A 21,593-nucleotide genomic window follows, 5' to 3' on the forward strand; every position below is an offset into this window, starting at 1 on the left:
CAAAAAAGCTGAATAATGGAAATAGCTTAATATCATCAAATGACAAATACTTATACAGTAGTTGGGAGAGGGTACCTTTAAACACATCAAAATCTTCAGAAATATCTGAACTTTTCACATAATACAAAGAGGTATGGACTTGGGCCATCTTTCTCCTAAAACTTTGAACAGTTACTTAAAACCACTTAGTATTTATACTTCATATAATACTCTCAGTAGACTGTCACTCAAAATATATGCAATGAATAACTTATAAATGAAAAGAAAATTAGACTTAATTTATGACGGACCAGACAAAGAAGAGGGAGAGAAGTTTTAGCACATGGGGGCGTGACTGGCTTATTGAAAGGCTACAGCTGTGCCAGTCCACGTGTTTGCACCATGCGGTCTCTGCTTATAGTAGCATGGTAAAGTGAATCATGGTTAACGGTTCTGCTTTGACATCTGGGGTGGCAGCATAAAACAGACCACTTAACATCACTTAAAACAACACACACAGGACCTCTTGCCTGTATGTAATTATCTTCAGCCACATAGCCACAGGACCTCGTGCCTGCTCACAAATAACCTCAATAAAACAACACATTACATATCTTCATATCAACAAATTTTTCCGCCCTCTGGGGGATAACAGCTGGAAGTCATCTATCTCCTCTTATTAACTTACAGGGGTAGAACAGATCAGTTCTAATTCATCATTATATTTCTTATTATGGTACATTACGTAATACACCGGAGCTTCGTGCATTGAGTTAACTAATCAAGGAACTACCACTTACGAAAAACAGAAGGCATGGACAGAAAAAGAATAAATTGTTGGGAAACAGGGTGCAGAGAGACGAGAAAGAGAAGGTAGAAAAAGTTCATTCCTTAGTGCACCAAGAAACTCCCATCAAGGTAAAAAGATTGAGTGCGGCAACTATTTGTTTTAAAGTGTATAACTACTTTGAGAGTAAGACAGTTAGTTCTGAAACACTAATACTTGCTCGGGATACTCATACTATCAAATTCTGCAACACACTCTTGGTTAATATGCTGTCAAACAAATCAAGAGGTAGTATCAGCAAAACTATTCATACTTTGCCATCTTCCATTCATATTTGAGCTTTGGGATTCTATTATTGGGAAATTCTTGTGATCCAAAAATAATATTTAGTTGGCTGGAAAAGACATTTATATGTTTTGTAGAACTTGTACCCCAGGATTCTTGTAGAAATTATTTTAAGGAACTTAATTCTATGACAGTACCAAGTTTAAAGTTGCCTGATCTATACTAAGAAAAATATAAATCAGTTAAATATTAGAAAAACAGCACATCAGCTTGACACAGGAAATGCACATACAGCTGATAAGCCTAATGTCAACAGGGTGCTGAGTGCAAGTTGTGTTGTTCACTGTTCTGTGGATATAACTTGTTATGCCTGAAGCATCCCTCTTGGAGGTAATTAAGAATGCCCACTCTGAAGAAATTATCAAGTTGTCCAGACAGCTGTGTAGCTCTGTTCGGTGACTCTGAACGATATGTACAAAAACAAAACAGCCACAGTGAAAAAAATCACAACTTGCTCAGACTTAACAAAACGCCTGGCTCATAAATGTCGCACACAAACAATCTCTTTGTGGACATTCCATACCGCTACAATTTGCCGTCTCGGTCTTGAGTAAACAAGGAGATTAGTGCTTCTAATGAGCATTTGTCAAGTATATGCAAGCAATTCAAAAACGTTTGCATTGTTGGTATTTGTGGTGTTGGATGTTCTCATTGACATCACTTGAATGGCCTAGGGAAACAAATTGTGACACGAAAGTTACTGCACGAACTCTAGAAGCAGCAGCACACATCTGCAGCATAAACAGCAGTATCATTAACAGAACAAAAATCAGTAGTAGCGAGTACAACATAAGCAGCAGTACAGTACAGCAGCAGCAGCAGCAGCAGCACCACCACCACCACCACCACCACCACCACCACCACCACCAGCAGCAATGGTGGCAGCAAAACCAACATCAGCAACATCATCAGACCCAACATAAAGAGAACCATTGGCAACAGTGCCAATAAAAGAAGTTAAGACAGCTTCTGTACAATGAATCAGAGCAGCAACAGGAGCAACGATGATAACAACAGAACCACCAACAACAGTTACAGCAGCATATCTCTGCTTGAGGCTGTGCCAAAGGCAAGATACATCTGCTCCACTTAAAGAGAATTTTTTTATCACTTCAAACAAAGAAAAGAATAAGATGTGACAAACCAGCCTGAAACTTGCAGATGCATAACAACTATCAGGGAAAAGCAGCACATCACCAGGTAATGAAAAAAGTAAAAATACTTACAAAATGTTCAGAATAATGTCAGAATTTTCACTCCTTCAAGAACAAAATGTTAGATTTGGAAATTGTGTTGGGTATTTATGCCAATGTTTGTTGTATTTATTTATCTGAACAACACTGGTGCTAGTTTAATGAATTAAGTCTTATATGTATAAGCAGTTTTAAACTAACATCACTTTATTGCCATGGAAGCGACCACCTAAAGAATAAAAACACATTTTGAAGCATGCGCCATTAAGATAAAATCTGTGGAGAAGAGAAAAAAAATCATCATTTCAAAATACAGATAACTACTGGGTGATAAAAATATTTTTTTTAAATGGAGGCCGTGTTAAGCATTTCTTATAATAATGAAGTGAAATTGTTGTTATGTGAATATTTTAACATCATCTGATAATTGAAAGTAAAGAAAAATACAGCTTTTGAGTAACCTAAGCAGCTTTGACATTAAACCACTGTTTAAAGTCCCCACTAGAATAACAGAGTTGTCACCATCCCTATTAGATAATATCTTCACAAATATTGAAACTGGTGTCACTGAGGCTGCAAATGTAAACTTAGGTGTTTTGGATCACAAAACACGAGTAACATGAATAACTTATTCTGTACCCAAAGCAGTAAAACATAAATGGGAATATAAAGATGCTTCAACATAGAAAAAGCGAGTATTTTTATTCAGATGTTGCCGTAAGAAATCTGGGAAAGTGTATTTGAAAAACCAACAACCAATGAATCATTCAATGCGTTTTCTATTACGTGCGTTTCTCTGTTTGAGAAGTGTTGTCCAAAAACCTCACAAAAATCAGTGTCGTGCCAAGGAACAACAGCCAGAGGGTATCACCTACTCAGAATATCTAGTCAAACATTAAAACAACTCAGCAAAAAGAGAGAGAGAGAGAGCGCATTTCACAGACTAAGAGAGTCTTATGACTCATAATAAAATTTGTACAAAAGTGGTTACAAAAGCTAAGATGGTGTGCAATGACAAAGTAACTACAGTAACAGCAAACAAATCAAAAGCAATATGGAATGTAGTAAAAAAAGAAATAACAAAAAGTTAAAAGTTGAGATAACATTGTTCTAAAAGGTGATCACTGAGTGTTACTCAAAAATCTCACTTTAGTAAATCATATAAGTGACTACTTCATAAATGCTCCAGCCAGCCTGAAAAAAAATTTCTATAGGAATATTAGAACCCCAGTTTTAAGAGAACAAAGTGTTAATTCAATAGCGCTATATCCCACAAACAAATCAGAACCACCTAGAATAATAAAAAAAAATGAAGAATAAAATGTCTTCAGGGACTGACGACGTACGCAAGTCATAATTAAATGTGCTAGTGTCGTTTCAGAACCCCTCTCACATATCGTAAACACATAATCAGGAGGAGTATGTCCACAAAGATTAAAAATTTAAAAATAAAACCATTGTATAAAAATAGCAATGAATATGAAGTGGGAAACTATCACTTTTGAAAATACAGATAACAAAGCTAATGATCTATTGAGGCAGTCTTGGAACACAGAATTACAGATTACCTTGAAAAATTCAATCTCTTGTCTGTAAACCAACATGGTTCTCACAAAGGCATGTGTAGAGAATCAGCTGTTACCCAATTAATTGAAAATATCATAATGGGACTAGACAGAAACATCAGGACAATGGGAATAAACTTAGACTTATCGAAGACATTCAATATTGTGCAATGTGGTATCTTGCTAGACAAATTAGAAAATATTGATATACGAGGTGTGGCAAAAAAAGGCTTCAGTCTGTTTCCATAATACGCAACAGGTAGTAGAAATCACCTCAGAAAACACTAAAAAACGAAGCGTTGTGTACAGATCTTGTATTTAGACTGTACTAAATGATAACAAGATTCCGATCAATCGCACATGTATAACACTGTTTACTGGTGACAAAATTGTTTTTGTAAGCCAGATTTTGCCAACATCAGCAACCACAGTTTTGGAATATTTACAAAATTGGTTTGAAATCATGTTAACCTTAAATATTTCAAAAACTAATTATATTCATTACAGGAAAGTAGTCACATTATGATCTGGTTCTCTGATAAAAAATAAGTTGAGAGGATAGCTGTTAACAGAATAGTTGGGTGTGCATGTAGACAAAAATTTAGACTCGAGTGCTCACATTGTCCATCTCACTGACAAGTTACCTTTATTGGCTTGCATTATGTGTAATTAGTATGGAGTGTAGTAGAATTGTGTACATTCCTTACATCCATTCTGCTATTACTTATTCTAACGTTCTGACCACGTAAAGAGTGTGTGTGTGTGTGTGTGTGTGTGAGAGAGAGAGAGAGAGAGAGAGAGAGAGAGAGAGAGAGTTATACTGGTTTATTTCCCCAAAGCACAATCCACTTCTTTACAAATGACTTACTTGGAATTTTGCAGCTCTTTTTCTTTATGGGATAGTCGGCTGCTGGAAAATCTGACTTCTTCTCCATCGAATAAAGCTAGATACAGGAACTTTTAAACCTCTTTCTACTTATAAAATGAGTATACATACAAACTTTCCTTTTCATCAGTTAACGATGTATTTGACTTTCATGCACAACATAATTCACACTTTCAACATACATTTGCAACTTTCTGTAAGTACCTCGTACCGTCGAACATTAGAAACAAAATGAGTTACAGTTAAAAGAAAGTTGGCTTGACTACCATGACTTTCTTAAAATGAATCAGAAAACACGTCTTGCCTCTACCAAGGCGGAGTCAAGAGTCCATATATGAGTACTTTTTCAGCTGTTCTTGTTTCACATAATATTCAATGACACAATAAGCACATAGCGGCATAAAAACTCCAGGTTCTTCCTTACACACGCACTAAAACCTCTATGGATTGCCCGACAAGTACTTGTCGGTGCCGTTCGACTGCCGCGTCTACTTTCTTCCCGTGACTGATTTTAAACCTACACACACAATCATGTGACACGCAGAAGGTAGGATTCTACCATCCCACACTCATATCTAGAATATCGTGTGGTCAAGATTGTAGAAGGCTGAGTGGTTCTAGAATTTTCGAATCACTACAGTATGGCCTCATCTTCTGGGATCATAAGACAAACATGAAAACCAGCTTCAGTCAACGAAAATGAGCTATTAGAGTAATTACCTGCAGTTCAAGGCTAACACCCTCCCAGCACTTATTTCACCATCTAAATAGTCTACCTCACCAACGGCATTGCCACAGTGGTAACACTGGTTCCCGTCAGATCACTGAAGTTGACCGCTGTCAGGCTGGGCTAGCAATTGGATGGCTGACCATCCAGTTTGCTGAGTGCTGTTGGCAGGTGGGGTGCGCTCAGCCCTTGTGAGGCGAGCTGAGGAACTATGTGACTGAGAAGTAGTAGCTCCAGTCTGGTAAACTGACGTAAGGCCGGGAGAGCGGTGTGCTGATCACATGCCCCTCCATATCCAAATCAGTGATGTCTGTGGGCTGAGGATGACACAGTGGCCAGTCGATACCGTTGGGCCTTCGTGGCCTGTACAGGTAGTTTTTAAATAGTGTACCTTTAACATGCCCCTGTATACAAAAAAGTGTAATTAACGTGGAAAGGTACAGTGACAATTCTGAAACTAACTCAAGATCTTCATTCTTCCAATACAAAAATATGCAATGACATCCATATAAAAAGGATAAATGAAGCTTTATCACAAAAGCAAACAAACATACATTCAGGGTACTAGATTGTGCAAAAAACTTTTGGCACATATAAAAGAAATAAGAAAAATTGTATTCAGTTAAGGAAAATTTATCAGTGACCAACTGCTATTCTAGTGTAGAAGAATACCTGCATTAATCTTGCAGTAAATAATTATTGTCATGTACTATGTGTCAATAGTATTTTTAATCAAGTGCTTTTCATTATTTGAATGAATATTTTGTACAAAAATGTTAAAACTGTGCTTGTACACTCCTGGAAATGGAAAAAAGAACACATTGACACCGGTGTGTCAGACCCACCATACTTGCTCCGGACACTGCGAGAGGGCTGTACAAGCAATGATCAGACGCACGGCACAGCGGACACACCAGGAACCGCGGTGTTGGCCGTTGAATGGCGCTAGCTGCGCAGCATTTGTGCACCGCCGCCGTCAGTGTCAGCCAGTTTGCCTTGGCATACGGAGCTCCATCGCAGTCTTTAACACTGGTAGCATGCCGCGACAGCGTGGACGTGAACCGTATGTGCAGTTGACGGACTTTGAGCGAGGGCGTATAGTGGGCATGCGGGAGGCCGGGTGGACGTACCGCCGAATTGCTCAACACGTGGGGCGTGAGGTCTCCACAGTACATCGATGTTGTCGCCAGTGGTCGGCGGAAGGTGCACGTGCCCGTCGACCTGGGACCGGACCGCAGCGACGCACGGATGCACGCCAAGACCGTAGGATCCTACGCAGTGCCGTAGGGGACCGCACCGCCACTTCCCAGCAAATTAGGGACACTGTTGCTCCTGGGGTATCGGCGAGGACCATTCGCAACCGTCTCCATGAAGCTGGGCTACGGTCCCGCACACCGTTAGGCCGTCTTCCGCTCACGCCCCAACATCGTGCAGCCCGCCTCCAGTGGTGTCGCGACAGGCGTGAATGGAGGGACGAATGGAGACGTGTCGTCTTCAGCGATGAGAGTCGCTTCTTCCTTGGTGCCAATGATGGTCGTATGCGTGTTTGGCGCCGTGCAGGTGAGCGCCACAATCAGGACTGCATACGACCGAGGCACACAGGGCCAACACCCGGCATCATGGTGTGGGGAGCGATCTCCTACACTGGCCGTACACCACTGGTGATCGTCGAGGGGACACTGAATAGTGCACGGTACGTCCAAACCGTCATCGAACCCATCGTTCTACCATTCCTAGACCGGCAAGGGAACTTGCTGTTCCAACAGGACAATGCACGTCCGCATGTATCCCGTGCCACCCAACGTGCTCTAGAAGGTGTAAGTCAACTACCCTGGCCAGCAAGATCTCCGGATCTGTCCCCCATTGAGCATGTTTGGGACTGGATGAAGCGTCGTCTCACGCGGTCTGCACGTCCAGCACGAACGCTGGTCCAACTGAGGCGCCAGGTGGAAATGGCATGGCAAGCCGTTCCACAGGACTACATCCAGCATCTCTACGATCGTCTCCATGGGAGAATAGCAGCCTGCATTGCTGCGAAAGGTGGATATACACTGTACTAGTGCCGACATTGTGCATGCTCTGTTGCCTGTGTCTATGTGCCTGTGGTTCTGTCAGTGTGATCATGTGATGTATCTGACCCCAGGAATGTGTCAATAAAGTTTCCCCTTCCTGGGACAATGAATTCACGGTGTTCTTATTTCAATTTCCAGGAGTGTATATAAATGTCAGCTATGTATTCCATGTAAAATATCCTTTCCATGCATTTATGTAGCTCATCAAAGTAGTATGTGCAGTTTTTAAAGTGATGATGTGTAGGGTACTATACCATCTTATATTGTGGAGGCTGCTGTGAACCTATATTATTATTATTATTATTATTATTATTATTATTATTATTATTATTATCATCATTATCATCTTTTTTATTGTATGTATTTACAGTTGAAATCCATGCAGTGCAAATGGTCTCTGGATGAATATACTCCTCCTCCTACTCCTACTCCTTCTCCTACTACTACACAGGACTATCGTAGATCCACCACACTTGTTAACATCATGGCATCATGTTTGGTAGAAAACTCCCACAAAATGCCCAAACAGCATAAATGAATAAATGCAAATATAAGAACAGAAAATTGGCCAAAAGTAATGAATACTGCAAATTTTTAAAATTTCATGACAGTTTAATAGATCTTCTTTTAAGATAAATTATTCAAAATAATAAAATGGAGAGTTAAATAATACAGTGACAAACAAATCAGTATGTAATTTACATGTAATGTCTGAAGTCTATTACTGTAACTTTTTTACTCAATTAGTTTAAATATATTAAGTAATTGGTAGAGTCCAATGTGTCAACATAAAGTTTACATGTAATTTTACAATTTTGAACATGGTTGTTATTCAGCAACGATATGTTAGTTCCAGCATAAGATTAAAGAGCCAACTGGTTGCACATAAATGTTAGGTACATTGACATAGGTTTCCACACCTACCTGGGGTGTCCTTGTCAAAATGAACAGTATCTAAATCATAAAATTACATTGCTGAAAAGCAATAGTCAGAATTTTGAGCAGCTATGCTCAAGTCAGAAGTAAAACAAAATGTTGTAGTTTTTGCCACGTGTACACAGCTGGGAACCTCATCAGATTGATCGGCACAGTGGTTTACATTGCTGCTATGATAACAATATCGCTGCCTACCAGGTGTGGACAGTAACGGTAATAATAGTCGTAAATGAAATCTGATGACACTGATTTCATGGAAAATGCTGCAAAGTGAATAAATAAATTGACAAAGAGTATGTGAGGTATAAAAAAAAACACAATGAATATAACAAAAATTTAGATTTTATGGGTATGTTAACACATTGCTGTCGGGCAACAGTTACTGCTGCAGTCCCCCAGAGGTCGTAAACTTTTTCGACTTCTTTGTGTGGCTCCTGCTTATAAGATGGAGAAAATCAGGTTACCATCTGCTTCAAAAATACTGTCATCAATTTCAAAAACATGATTGTCATTTCCAGAACAAGATTCTCTGAGCAGCCCCAGTATTTCTTCATAAACTGTCTTTCATTTCATGACAGACTTCTGCGATTAAGACAACTACAGAAGCACACTGCAATGACGAATATGTGGGAGCTGATCATGCCTGTAATACGTTTTTCAAGTCATGTAGCACTTTGTGGAAGCAGAAACATCCATCTAGTGGCTCTCCGAAGTACTAAAAGAGCGAGCAACTGACTTCAAGCCATCAATGGCCTGTAAATAACAAATTAACAATTGCGAATTAACAATTAGGAAAATCTGCACTTGGAGGTTTTTAGAGTGCTGACTGTTAGGGAAATAACAATGCACCTGTAATTTATTTGTGAGCAACTATAATGTGCTAAATAACGTTCTGACTGTCTGTAAAGGTGGCAAGCAAAAAGATTATCATCACTCGTGGAAGTCAATTAAAAACAGTGCAATCAGCTATGGTGTGTAAGCGTAGCATTAGATATTGTAGTCCAGAAATTATTAGAATGAACCTAAGAGATTTGATGATTGTAAACTGCTTAAAATATAGCAGGATATTTAATTATCATAAATGTAAATAGTGCCTTAAATTACAGCTACTCCTCAGTAAGAAATCAGTTGGAATAATTAATGACCACTGAACATGTTTTTAAGAACAGTTAACAAGAGGACCAGCTAATCTGTTCCTTGAGAAGTTCATATCATTAGCTTTCCACACAAGCTATCCAGAGAAGACATTAAGCAACCATGAAAAAAATCATAGATTACTAGAGGAATCAAAGTATGTTGTCATAGGAAAAGGGAAATTTTATCTGTTGCCAAGAACAAGTAAAGATCTTGCAGTTGTGACACATTATGAAAGCTGCTGAAAATTACTAAGAATAGTTATTGAAAAATCAAGGAAAATGCACGTTTTGCCAGAAATCAGTTAATCTGACAACAAAGTTAAGTCTACACGGAATGTAATGTAACTAGAGATAGGACAATGGGGCATGGAATAGGGCAGCATCACTAAATTAAATGGAAGGGCTATAAATGTCAGAGGGAGCAGATATGTTTAATAATCTTTTCTGAAATCACAGCATATGTTGAAAAGTCAACATCATAAAATTCAGCCATATGGCTGTAGCACCAGCTTCTCCTTTTGAAATTAAAATTATATGGTCTCTTTAAAGTAAAGTTAAGTTCATCTTGATTTGATGGTGTTTCCAACATGGTACTAAATATTGATTCCCTTTAATAAGCCCTATCTTTTCTGGAATTTGTAATGCATCACTGAGTTAGGGCAATTTTCCAGAGAGAACAAAGTAGGTCATTGTTAAACTCTTCTATAAGAAATGTGATAGTGGAGATGTCAATAACTACTAATACATTTCACTACTGATATTGTTTTCAAAATTTTTTGAGAAAGTTATGTATTCTGTAAGGGACAGTCAATTGAAAAATAGAAAAAAGTGAATAAAGTGATTTTTATTTCAAAATTAATCTCCATTACTGTTAATACATTTATCACAGTGTGAAACAAGATTGCCAAAGCCTTTATGGAAAAATGTTTGATTGGCTACAGAACTATTATTTTACACAGGGTGCATCTCTTCGTCAGAAGCGGATCAATAACCACGAATGTCTTTCTTAAAATAGCAAAGTCTTACTAATGAAAGTTCTGCAGCAACATCCTTAGACGTGACAATGTGTTGCCAAGGTTGTTTTGAGTACATTGTAGAAGTTTCGCTGGGAATCCCCTACACATTCTCCATACAGTCCCAGAAGTTTCGCTGGGAATCCCCTACACATTCTCCATACAGTCCCAGAAATTTCACTGGGAATCCCCTACACATTCTCCATACACTCCCAATCTCTCCCCATGTGATTTTCATATTTTTGGAGCCCTAAAGAGAGACATTCATGGCCATCAGTTTACTTTGGATGAAGAGGTGCATGCATGAAGAGGTGCAGTCATGTGGTTCCGTAGGGAACCGCAAACAATTTTCTATGAAGGCATTGACCATATTCTCTCACAGTGGGATAAAAGATTTGTAGTTATGGCAAGTACTTTTGAAATAGTAAAGAGTTTACTTTTTTCCTGTCTGTCTAGTTTTCATTTGACTGCTTCTTGTATTAATATTGTCTGACAGGGATGAATTCATAGCCGTGGTTCCTATTAATGAGATAGTTATGGATGCTTATTTTTCTAGATTCTTTTATTATGCTCTCCAAGTAGCCATTGGCTCAGCACAGCTGCTTGATTTCCTTAAATTCAAATGCATGTTCTTCATGTAGGTTGAACTCAAAAAGTGCCGATTTCTGTGTGTCCCATTTGTACACATCTAATGTCTTCCTAACAGCACTTAGACATACAGTCCTGCATTTGTCTTTTGTACGAATGGCTTTATTCACGTAGATCCTATATACTCTTGGTATGTAAAGTTTCTGTGGGTCCTTTGCTGAGTCTAGAATATCTTTCATCATTGGTGATTTTGAAAAGCATACAAAGGTGTCCAACATTAAAGCAACAAATGGAAATTTTGCAAGGTTGCATTTATTTTGCTGCAAAACAGTATAAACAGGTGATAGCAAAGCAGAAGAAATTTAAAGAACACAGAATGTAAACAACCGCAACATGCATAACGCTAGACGAAACTGTTCTTTGTGTTTTCCAGCTTAACGGATTTGCTCACACATTCCAACAACTGGTTATTGTTCGCAGTATGGGATGTGACCACCTGGGCAGTAATACAGGCCTGACAATGACAGGTCATGCTGTGAATGATGTCATCAGTCTCATGTTGAGGCAGTAACACCCATTCTTCTTGCAGAGCTGCTCGCAGTCTTGGAGAGTGGTTGGTGGGTACTGAAGTGATGCAGGCCTTCTCCCTAGTGCATCCCAGACATGCTCTATGGGATTCAAATCGGGAGAGCAAGTAGGCCACGCCATGTGTGCAGTATGTTCCATTTCCAAGAAAACATCAACCACCCATGCTCTATGAGGTCTAGCATTATTGTCCATCAGTATGCAGTGTGAGCTCACAGCAACGTCAAATGAAGTCCCAAGACCTCACCACAATACCTTACCGATTCACCTGTACAATTTTATGAAGAGGGGCTCGAGTGGTTAATATAATCCCTTTCCACAACATTAAGGATCCTTCTCGATACCGGTCTCTTTCCACAGTGTTTGTGTCCTGAAATTGTGTTTCACATTCCCCCCAGATGCGAATCCATTGAGAATCATCCTTCAGACTAAATTGGGATGGCATGTTGATGACTCCATTCTAGACATTCCCTTCTGTGAAGACTTACAGCAGGTCTCTAACAATAAAGGCCACTCTGCTGAAGCCTTGCGCGCGCTGTTTGCATCAATAAAACATGCCCAGTGGATGCTGCAAGCTTACATGCCAATTGCCGTGCAGTACTAAGACGGTGCTGTTGTGTCCTTACAGCCAAATAATGGCCCTCTCTTCTAAAGTCACACGTGGTCAGCCCTGCCCTGGTCTTCGGGTTACAGTTTTGGTCTCTATAAACTGTCGCCACGTCTGAGAAACAACAGAGTGATTCACATTAAGCTACCGGTCCACATCAGTTTGCGACTTTCCTGCTTCATTTCCATTGCCCTCCACCACAGAGTGTCTCGTAGGCATCTTCTCTGGGCCATACTGCACTGTCTGTGACTGAACGCAGCGATTGTGGATGTTGGGCTACCTGGCAAACACTATCTTGTTTCATAGGTACCCAGACGTCATTGTTGGCATGGTTGCCCATTGACCAGAAGGCCATTTTTCAAGCAAAGCACAATATATGGACATCTGGTTGACTGTTTGTATGATTATATCGTGAATTAGACACAGGATGGGGAAATAATGGTTTGTTGCTTTAATTTTGGAAGCCACTGTAGTTGATATTGCAATTTCCATGCAGCCTCACGATCTTAAAAGCCAGTGGCATCATAAAGGACAGAACAGTGATTCTCTTTTCTTTACTTGTCTTCGTAGTTATATGTGCTGTTTCTTTCTGTGAAAGCATTTCCAATCTAAGTTTGATCATTTTGAGAGAACTCTTTTTCAGGTGGTATAGCTTGGACGGATGGCTCATGAATTGAGAATCCATGTCCAAAATTTAACTGTTTGTGGGTCGAAGTGATGAGTCAGGAATGCCAAAGAGTCTTGGAAGACACTTTTTTTGAAGAGTGATGTTAAACTGAACCTTGCAGATTGTCCCATTGTAGTTACATTCTCTCTGGCATTATCGTGAAATTGGTTAAGTTGTTACTGTGTTAGTTGTAGAGCGCCCCCCCCCCCCCCCTCCACCCCCCAATTGTAATTGTTGGGTCCTTATTGAATAGGTGCGATCCTCTGAAGGGAACTTATTTCATGGCAGTATGTTGACACCTTGCCAAAAAACGATGAGTATGACATTAAACAAAACATGTTGATATTTCAACACGGACATCCTTATGGCAATCTGACAATTTTCGATCAGCAGAACAAGCTACGAAAATCTACATTTGTACATGTGGCAACTCTGTGGATAAGATGCTTAGTAGTTCAAACAACTACAGAAAAAGTGCACTGGGAAGGCAAAATTTCTCAGTGGATTATACTCCCTTCAACTGTGTCAGGATGAGGACGTCTTGGCACTTTTTTTTTTTTTTAAATGTGGCATCCCTTAAAATTGAAGAATACTGGATATTTTGACAGGTGGGTATGGCCATAGTAAGGAAGTACATTCACTGTCTACAAGGGGCATTCAGAGAAACCCGGTCACTAATGTATAGTAACGGTAACGATTTTTTTTAAATGTAATTATACACAATACACATTCTCAAAAATAATTGCCAAAACTGTTGGCACATTTATCCCATTGCTACACTATCCGGTCGATTCCATCCTTCAAGAAGCTAGTAGGCTGCTGTCGGATCCAGGCCTGGACCCTTTCACACACTTCATCACCTGTTGCGAATCAATGTCTGTGAATAGTTTGTTGTAGAGGTCCAAACACATGAAAGTCACACGATGAAAGGGCGGGACTGTACGGTGGATGTTCCAGCACTTCCCACTGAAACTTCTGCAATGTCATCTTCACCACATTGACCATATGTGGGTGGGCATTATCGTGCAGGAGTATAATGCCATTGGACAAAGTACCTCATTGTTTCGAATCAGTGGCTTGTCTAAGGTTCTTTAAAGTGGCTTGATAATTGTGGGCATTGATGGTGGTTCCCAGTTCCAGGAACTCAACAAGCAGTGGGACCCTTGTGGTCGAAAAAGCAGGACAATGATCTTACCAGAACTGGTGTGCACGGCCTTTGATTCCTTCAGAGATGGTGAAGTCGCATGTTTCCATTGCTTGCTCTGACGCTTGCTTTCGAGTTCAAAATGGTGACACGGTGTTTCATCACCTGTGACTATACGTGACAGAAAGCCGTATTCCTCCTCATGATAATGTTGCAGGTGACTCAAAGACAGCACCATTCGAGTATTGCGCTGCTTGGTGGTCAGTTGGTGGGGAACCCACTGTACACAGATTTTTCGAAAGTTCAAGTGTTGGTGCATTATGGTGTGGGTGGTGCCCATGCTAATACCCAATAACCGATGGATCTCGTCCACGGTGGTTTTGCGGTTGTCCAGGACTAAAGCTTTAACTTCCGCTACCATTTCCAGGGTGATGACATGACGAGCCTGACCAGGATGAGCATCGTCTTCCAATGACTCGTGCCCCTCAAGGAATTGTTTGTGCCATTCCACAACACTTGAACAACTCAGACTGTACTCACCGTACACAGTCTTCATCCATGGATATATTTCATGGCCTCCAGCTCCCTCTGCCATCAAAAATCGAATCACTTCTCGTTGTTCCTGCTTACTCACTTGCATGTTTGGTAGTGGACGATAACTTGTGTGATCACCTTCTCTTTGCTGTGAAACCACACTGGCGCTATGCAATATCAGATGGTGTGCATGCATCAGTCTCTCTACCGATAGATGGTGCCACCATATGTGTAAGGCAAAGATAGATGCACTGACCAGGTTTCATTTGCATGAACCTCATACTATCTCCCTTTTGAGAGGTACATTGGATGCTATCTTGCATCTAACAGTGTCCCCTACTGAGGAATAACTACACAGAGGTGCAAAAGTCATGTGATGCTTCCAATATCATGTCAGACCACCTTTTGCTTCGCATAGTGCTGCAACTGGATGTGGTGTGGACTCAACAAGTAGTCATTGAAAGTCCCCTGTAGAAATATTGAGTCATGCTGCCTCTATAGCTAATTACCCATTGTAGTTGAATTACAATACAACATTAATTTTACTAAGGTTATTGTCTCATTCAGAAAGATGTAGAGACACTGGAGGAGGACTGAGAAAGTATGGCAATACAGAGGTAATAAAACATTATAAATAGAGAGAATGATGAATTAGAGAGTACAGTTATGTTTGCTCTGACATTCAATTATGCAGTGTTTCCAGAGCATACAATGGCAGAGCTCATCAGCATAAAATGTTCCAGGTTTAATGCGTTGTTTCAAGTGTCACCAGTATGAAATGGAATCAATATTAGAAATAAGAATAATGTTCACAAGGATTTAAAGTCACTTACTCTTGTACAAAAAGGTGTGCATTATTCAGGAACACACGTTTTCAATAACTTGCCAGCAGGCATAAAAAGCTTAACAACCAATGAAATTCAGTTTAAGAGAAGCCTAAAGGATTTATTAGTGGCCAACTCCTTCTGCTCTATTGATGAGTTTCTCAGTAGAACCAACTGATTTTTTGTGTGTGTGTGTGTGTGTGTGTGTGTGTGTGTGTTTTCTGCACCATTTCAGTGCAGTAATGTGTTCATTGTAAATAAGTATTATAGTAGTTCTGTGGAATGGTACATTACCTTATTTGTTTGAGTTGTAAATATTTGTCATGTATTATTGTTTTTCTGACATATTCTACATCCTGGAAGACCACCTCATTACAGATCAATTGGAATGAAAGTAAATCTAATATAAAAACACACAACTATTGCAAACAAGGCATATGCATTCTGCAGAAAGTGTGTCTGTGAAAATAGAATTTTGTTCCACCCATTATTTTGGGAGATCTGTTCAGGCAGTCATACTATTTGGGACACTAGACTTCAGGTATAAATTGGGAAAAAGAGAAAAATTGGAAATTGTCAACTTTTGAACAAAATATATTAAAGAAACACAAAGTATATATGTCTTAAAAATTTTGAATCGCATCATTTGCTGCAGTGGTCAAAACAACATTAAAAATGGATTATACATCATTGTTTTACCAGTTGTGCAGCCCATCCTAATAAAATCACTAGTAACAACACAATGACAGACCAGTGACAAAATTAACTGTCTGCCCCATGCCATGAGGAATTGTCAGAAGTAAAAGTTTGTCAAAAGCCGCTTGTGCCTCACTCCAGGCAATCAATCAGCAAATACATTATGTATTGCATGTCAAGTCCCAACCACATCCCCAGAAGAAGAATTATGAGGAACAACCAGACTTGAAAAGAATGAGTAAAAGACTATCTGACCACTTTTCATTGGTCATGGATGGTGAAGCCAAAGGGAGGTATATGCTTAATAATAAGGACAGTAAAGTTTACATGAGAGAAATGGTAAGCCCCCTGATAAGCACTCTTATTTCACTTTAGTGAAAAAGTAAGAAAGTATGGTGGGCGTAGAAGAAAATGCTTGTAAGGTGTTTCATATATTAAAGCAGACTATAAATGAGTTCGGGATTAATGTCGGGAGTAAAACTGATAATACGACTTAAACGATTGTGTTTGTATGTGGTAGCACAACATTTCAAATCACTTCATGCTCTTTTACTGCTATGTTACCCTCTTGACAGAAAGTATGACTTCAATGGGAAGATGGCTTTCAGGGGAGTAGCCATCTTTGTAGATATACAAACCTGTCCTCTTCTCTCCCCCTCATCATACAAAGCACTGTAATAACGTAAGTGAATCATAATATAACTGACTGTGCCCCCTCATGAATAAATTGACCAAGAGACCCCCACTAATCTCATCACACCCTCCCAGTTCTTTTCTATTTATTTATACATATTCCTTAGATCCTTTAATGCGCGTCAAACGCTAGGGTGTTTAACAACTTAAAGAACATACAAATGTTCTTGCATAGAACATAATAGTCACTTTACAAAAGCAGACATTGGACATAAGTACGTAATATAATATTACATCAGAAAAAATAAGTTATTTTACAAAAACAGTAGTGGGGAACATACATAATTTAAAACTACAACAGAAGAAATAAGCAAAGTAACAAGGATTAACACATGTTGTTTAAAACATGTCAAACGTGCACTGAATATATGTATCCAAATTTTATGCTTCTTAATCAAAAAATTCATCTAATGAATAAAAGGCTTTTTCAAGTAAATGTATCTTCAGTTTATTTTTAAATAATGCTTTGTAACTACATGGGAATTTGATGGAGTTTGGCAGTAAATTAAAAATTTAATCACTGGAGTACTGTACACCTTTCTGCACCCGAGTTAGATTTTTTATCTCACACTGGAGGTCAGTCTTCCTCTTCATGTTGTGATCATGGAACATTTAATTGATTTGATAGTGGGATTGGTTGCCAATCATGAAACTCATAAACAAATATATTGGGATGTAATAATAAGTACACCAAGCTTCTTGAACAGATTACGGCAGGAGGTTCTTGGGTGTGCACATTATTCAGACCACCTTTTTCTGTTCCAAGATATTTTTTTTTATTTATTTATTTTTTTTTTTTTATGAAGGTGAATTTCCCAAGAAAATAATTCCATAGCACATGACTGAGTGGAAGTACCCAAAATAAATAGATTTTGTGACACTGACATCTCAGATTTGTGAGATTGTCCTAATGGCAAAAGTAGTGGAGGACAAACATTTTATGGTTTCGGGAATATGATGTACCCTGCTGACCCTACTGTCTACGAGGAGACCTGCGAATTTGGTACAATGTACTCTTTGTATTTGCTGACTGTATGTAAAACAGGACTCTCTTGTGGGACTTCATGAGCAAAGATGAAGTGTTTAGTGGCTTTACTCTGAACCAAATTAAGAGTTCTGAAAGTAATTGATTGGCTTCAGCTTCTATGTCAGTGAACTGTTTATCGGGTATCACAATGCTAGTAACATCGGCAAACATAATAAACTTGCATGTTGTGTATGACAAAGGTAGGTCATTTATATAAATCAGAAACAGTAGTGAACTGAGGGCTGATCCCTGAGGGACTTCATGGAATACAGTGCCCCAGTTAGACTCCACCTTCTGCCCCGATGTGCTGCTCTTATCAGGAACTAACTTTTCCTTCCTATCATTCAGATAGGATGGAATGACATTTGCCATATTGAAGCCACTCCATAAGAATGGAGACACAAAAAGTCACTGTCTACTGTCCCACCTCTCTTTTGGCCATTTTTGCAAAAGTTTGTGAAAAATTACTGCATTCCAGAATTGTGAGGCACTTTGAAAATTTTAACATCATCAGTGATAGTTGGCTTTCCAAAAAGATATGTCAACTACTGAAGTAATATTTTCATTCGCAGCTCACTATTGAAATGCCTTCATAAAAAGTGAAGCCAGTCAGGATCTCTCTAAGGCTTTTAATTGTGTTGATCACAAAATATTGGTTGACAGGTCAAATGGTTCAAATGGCTCTGAGCACTATGGGACTCAACTGCTGAGGTCATTAGTCCCCTAGAACTTAGAACTAGTTAAACCTAACTAACCTAAGGACATCACAAACATCCATGCCCGAGGCAGGATTCGAACCTGCGACCGCAGCGGTCTTGCGGTTCCAGACTGCAGCGCCTTTAACCGCACGGCCACTTCGGCCGGCGGTTGACAGGTCACTATGGCATCAAAGGGGCAGTAGGAAACTGGCTACGTAGCCAGTTTCCCACTGCCTCTCTAATACCATAGTGGCTTGCTTTGTCGACCAGTATTTTGTGATCCACACAACCGAAAGCCTTAGAGAGATCCTGACTGGCTTCATTTTTTTATGAAGGCATTTCAATATGTCGGCTGTGAATGAAAATATTACTTCAATAGTTGACATATCTTTTCGGCAAAGGTCCCAAGTTTGAGTCTCGGTCCGGCACACAGGTTTAATTTGCCAGGAAGTTTCATATCAGCACACTCTCCGCTGCAGAGTGAAAATCTCATTCCAGTATTTTATTAATGGTGATACTGCCCGGATTTCCTTGGTCTGCAAATATGTTGTCTATTAGGATGCTTGAATTAGAAGTTAACTCTGATGGAAAAGTTGACCACTGGGACAAGGTTGTAGCTGTACATAAAATTTTCCAGATCTGAGTTCCCACTACTGTGTGTTAGGACGTTGATATTGAAATCTCCAAGTACTATGACATAGATGAAGCGAGAGCGAGTCAAACTGCTTCAAAAAGAGGTCAAGATTGCCTGAGGGTGCCCTATATACTGCTACAATTAAGAGGATAGAATTACAGAATACTCAATGGCACATGCTTCAAAATATTGCTCTAAACAAACATCGTCATGGAGATTTTGATAGACACCGTATGCTATGGGTCCCTTTACCACTGGACTCTGCATTATAATTTTTTTTGCATTCCCCCCCTCCCTCCCCTCAGAGAATGTTTGTATACTGAACATGTGATGTAGCTCCAGAACTCTTTTAAGGTTTTCCTCTACCATCAGCCTTTTGTTATGCTGCTTTGCAAGCAAGAAAATACCATTTCAGATATTTATTAAGTTGTAAATGATTCCAATCAACCTTTGGTTGCACAGGAAACCAAGTGGTCGGGGTTGGGGGGAGATCTTGGAAGGATACAAGGTGGTCTGCTAAAGGTATGGTGAGGAACGGGAGTCTCTAAGTCTCCAAAAGGAGACATTATGCAAACAACACCAGAGCAATTCGCTTGAAGCACTGCTCCCACACACCAGGTTCCAACTACATTTGAGCAATTACTGAGATCAACATTTGAGACAAATGATGAAGTCAAAAACTTAATTTTCTCAATGTGGTAGCTGGATTCGGTACTATCTCAGGTAGTGAAAGGTCTACAGGTCCTTATAAAATAAGCTGCAACATATAGTATCTTGTTAAAAGTGTATGCTCCTCTTTAAACTTCCCAGCAACTATATGTTCAGTCACAGTTAACAGCGTGGGGTCAGCAGGAGTGGGTAGAAAGGACCAGTTTTCAATTTCCTGCTGGGAATAATGGTAAATGCCTTTTTTAACAGCTCACATACTGTTTTTAATCTGCTGGAATTGAAAGTGAGAGACAGCATGTAAACTTTTAAAGAACTGGTGATGCTTCTCAGCATTGTTTTTGAAGGTTATCTGGCTGTCACAGCTGGGTGAGCTGAGTGCAAAGCATGTCAAAACATTTAGTAATGTGCGAGCCACAGTGCTTGTGAAATGGACATAATTTGTCTGCCGCAGTTGTTTGGGACGTTTGCGCACTCCTAGTACAATTATGGATGTATAGCGTATAGGTCTGTCGCATTCTTTTCACACTTCAAAATTTACCTCTACTGGTCAGTCATTGTTCCAACTTTGATACACTGGTGTGAGATCCTAAAGTTCAGAAAGAAAGATAAAAAAATAAAAAAAAAACTTCTGGTCATTGAAAGAAAACTGCATAAAAAGAAATGTGTCCTCTTTGTGGGAGAGTGATCACAGGAATGAAGAATGAGAAAGAACAAAGAATTTCAGATGCTGCATGAATACCACAGTATTGTGGAGGCAATGAAAAAGAAACAGTTATGTTGGGCTGATCCAGTAGTTAGGAAGCCAGAAAACAGGTTACCATTTGTATCGCTTATAAGATGACCTTATGGCAGTAGAAGAGAGATACTGAGTACAGTGTCAAAAAGCAACTTCCAAAACACATGGGAAGGCTAAATTTGAAATCTGGATTGATAGTGGAGGCACAAAATAGAAGCTGACGGAAGACATAAATGGTCACTTACGCCCATACCACACTTAAAATGTAAAAGAGGCAATCCACCACTTAGATTATTAAACTGTAAAATTTGGCATTTGGCCAGCTTTTAGGCTAAGACTCACTGATGGCAGCTCCTCATTGTAAGATAGCACATAAAATGTAATCATATTTACCTTTGCCTGCATGCCCCTTTATCCCTCAACAAAGTTTTGAGAGGACCTTGGGCAACCATCTTCTTTTAGAGGAATGCGATTAATTTTGGATTTCGAAAGTGAATATTAAAGTATTTTGCTCTATATATTAAAAACTCTTTAAGTTTAGAACCCTCCCCTGCCGTATGTGGATTCCAGATTGTCAAAAATGTGATTTTTTAAAAGTTGTATTTTATCTTTGAAGTTTGCCATGCTTCTAACACTAGAGTAAAAGAGACAGAAAGAATTTTCTGATTTTACGTTTAAGCACTTATAGCCTGAGAGCTATACACATGCTTCAGGCATTTAAGTGTTGAATACTTGATCACACTCTTTCCTGAAGATCAGTGATGTTGGTGTCACTCTTTCCTGAAGATCAGTGATGTTGGTGTCTATGGCCCTGTGATTATCAGGTTGACTGGTTCCATGTGGAAGCAGATG

General features: G+C 39.4%; 1 protein-coding gene across 11 annotated transcripts in view; it reads left to right on the forward strand.

Annotated features, from left to right (window-relative positions):
• Nucleotides 1-21,593, forward strand: part of LOC124799256 (cap-specific mRNA (nucleoside-2'-O-)-methyltransferase 2) — a 327,660-nt gene that overhangs the window by 95,035 nt on the left and 211,032 nt on the right. The gene's annotated exons all lie outside the window — the stretch shown is intronic.

The sequence above is a fragment of the Schistocerca piceifrons genome, chromosome 5, assembly GCF_021461385.2.
Source record: "Schistocerca piceifrons isolate TAMUIC-IGC-003096 chromosome 5, iqSchPice1.1, whole genome shotgun sequence".
NCBI lineage: Eukaryota > Metazoa > Arthropoda > Insecta > Orthoptera > Acrididae > Schistocerca > Schistocerca piceifrons.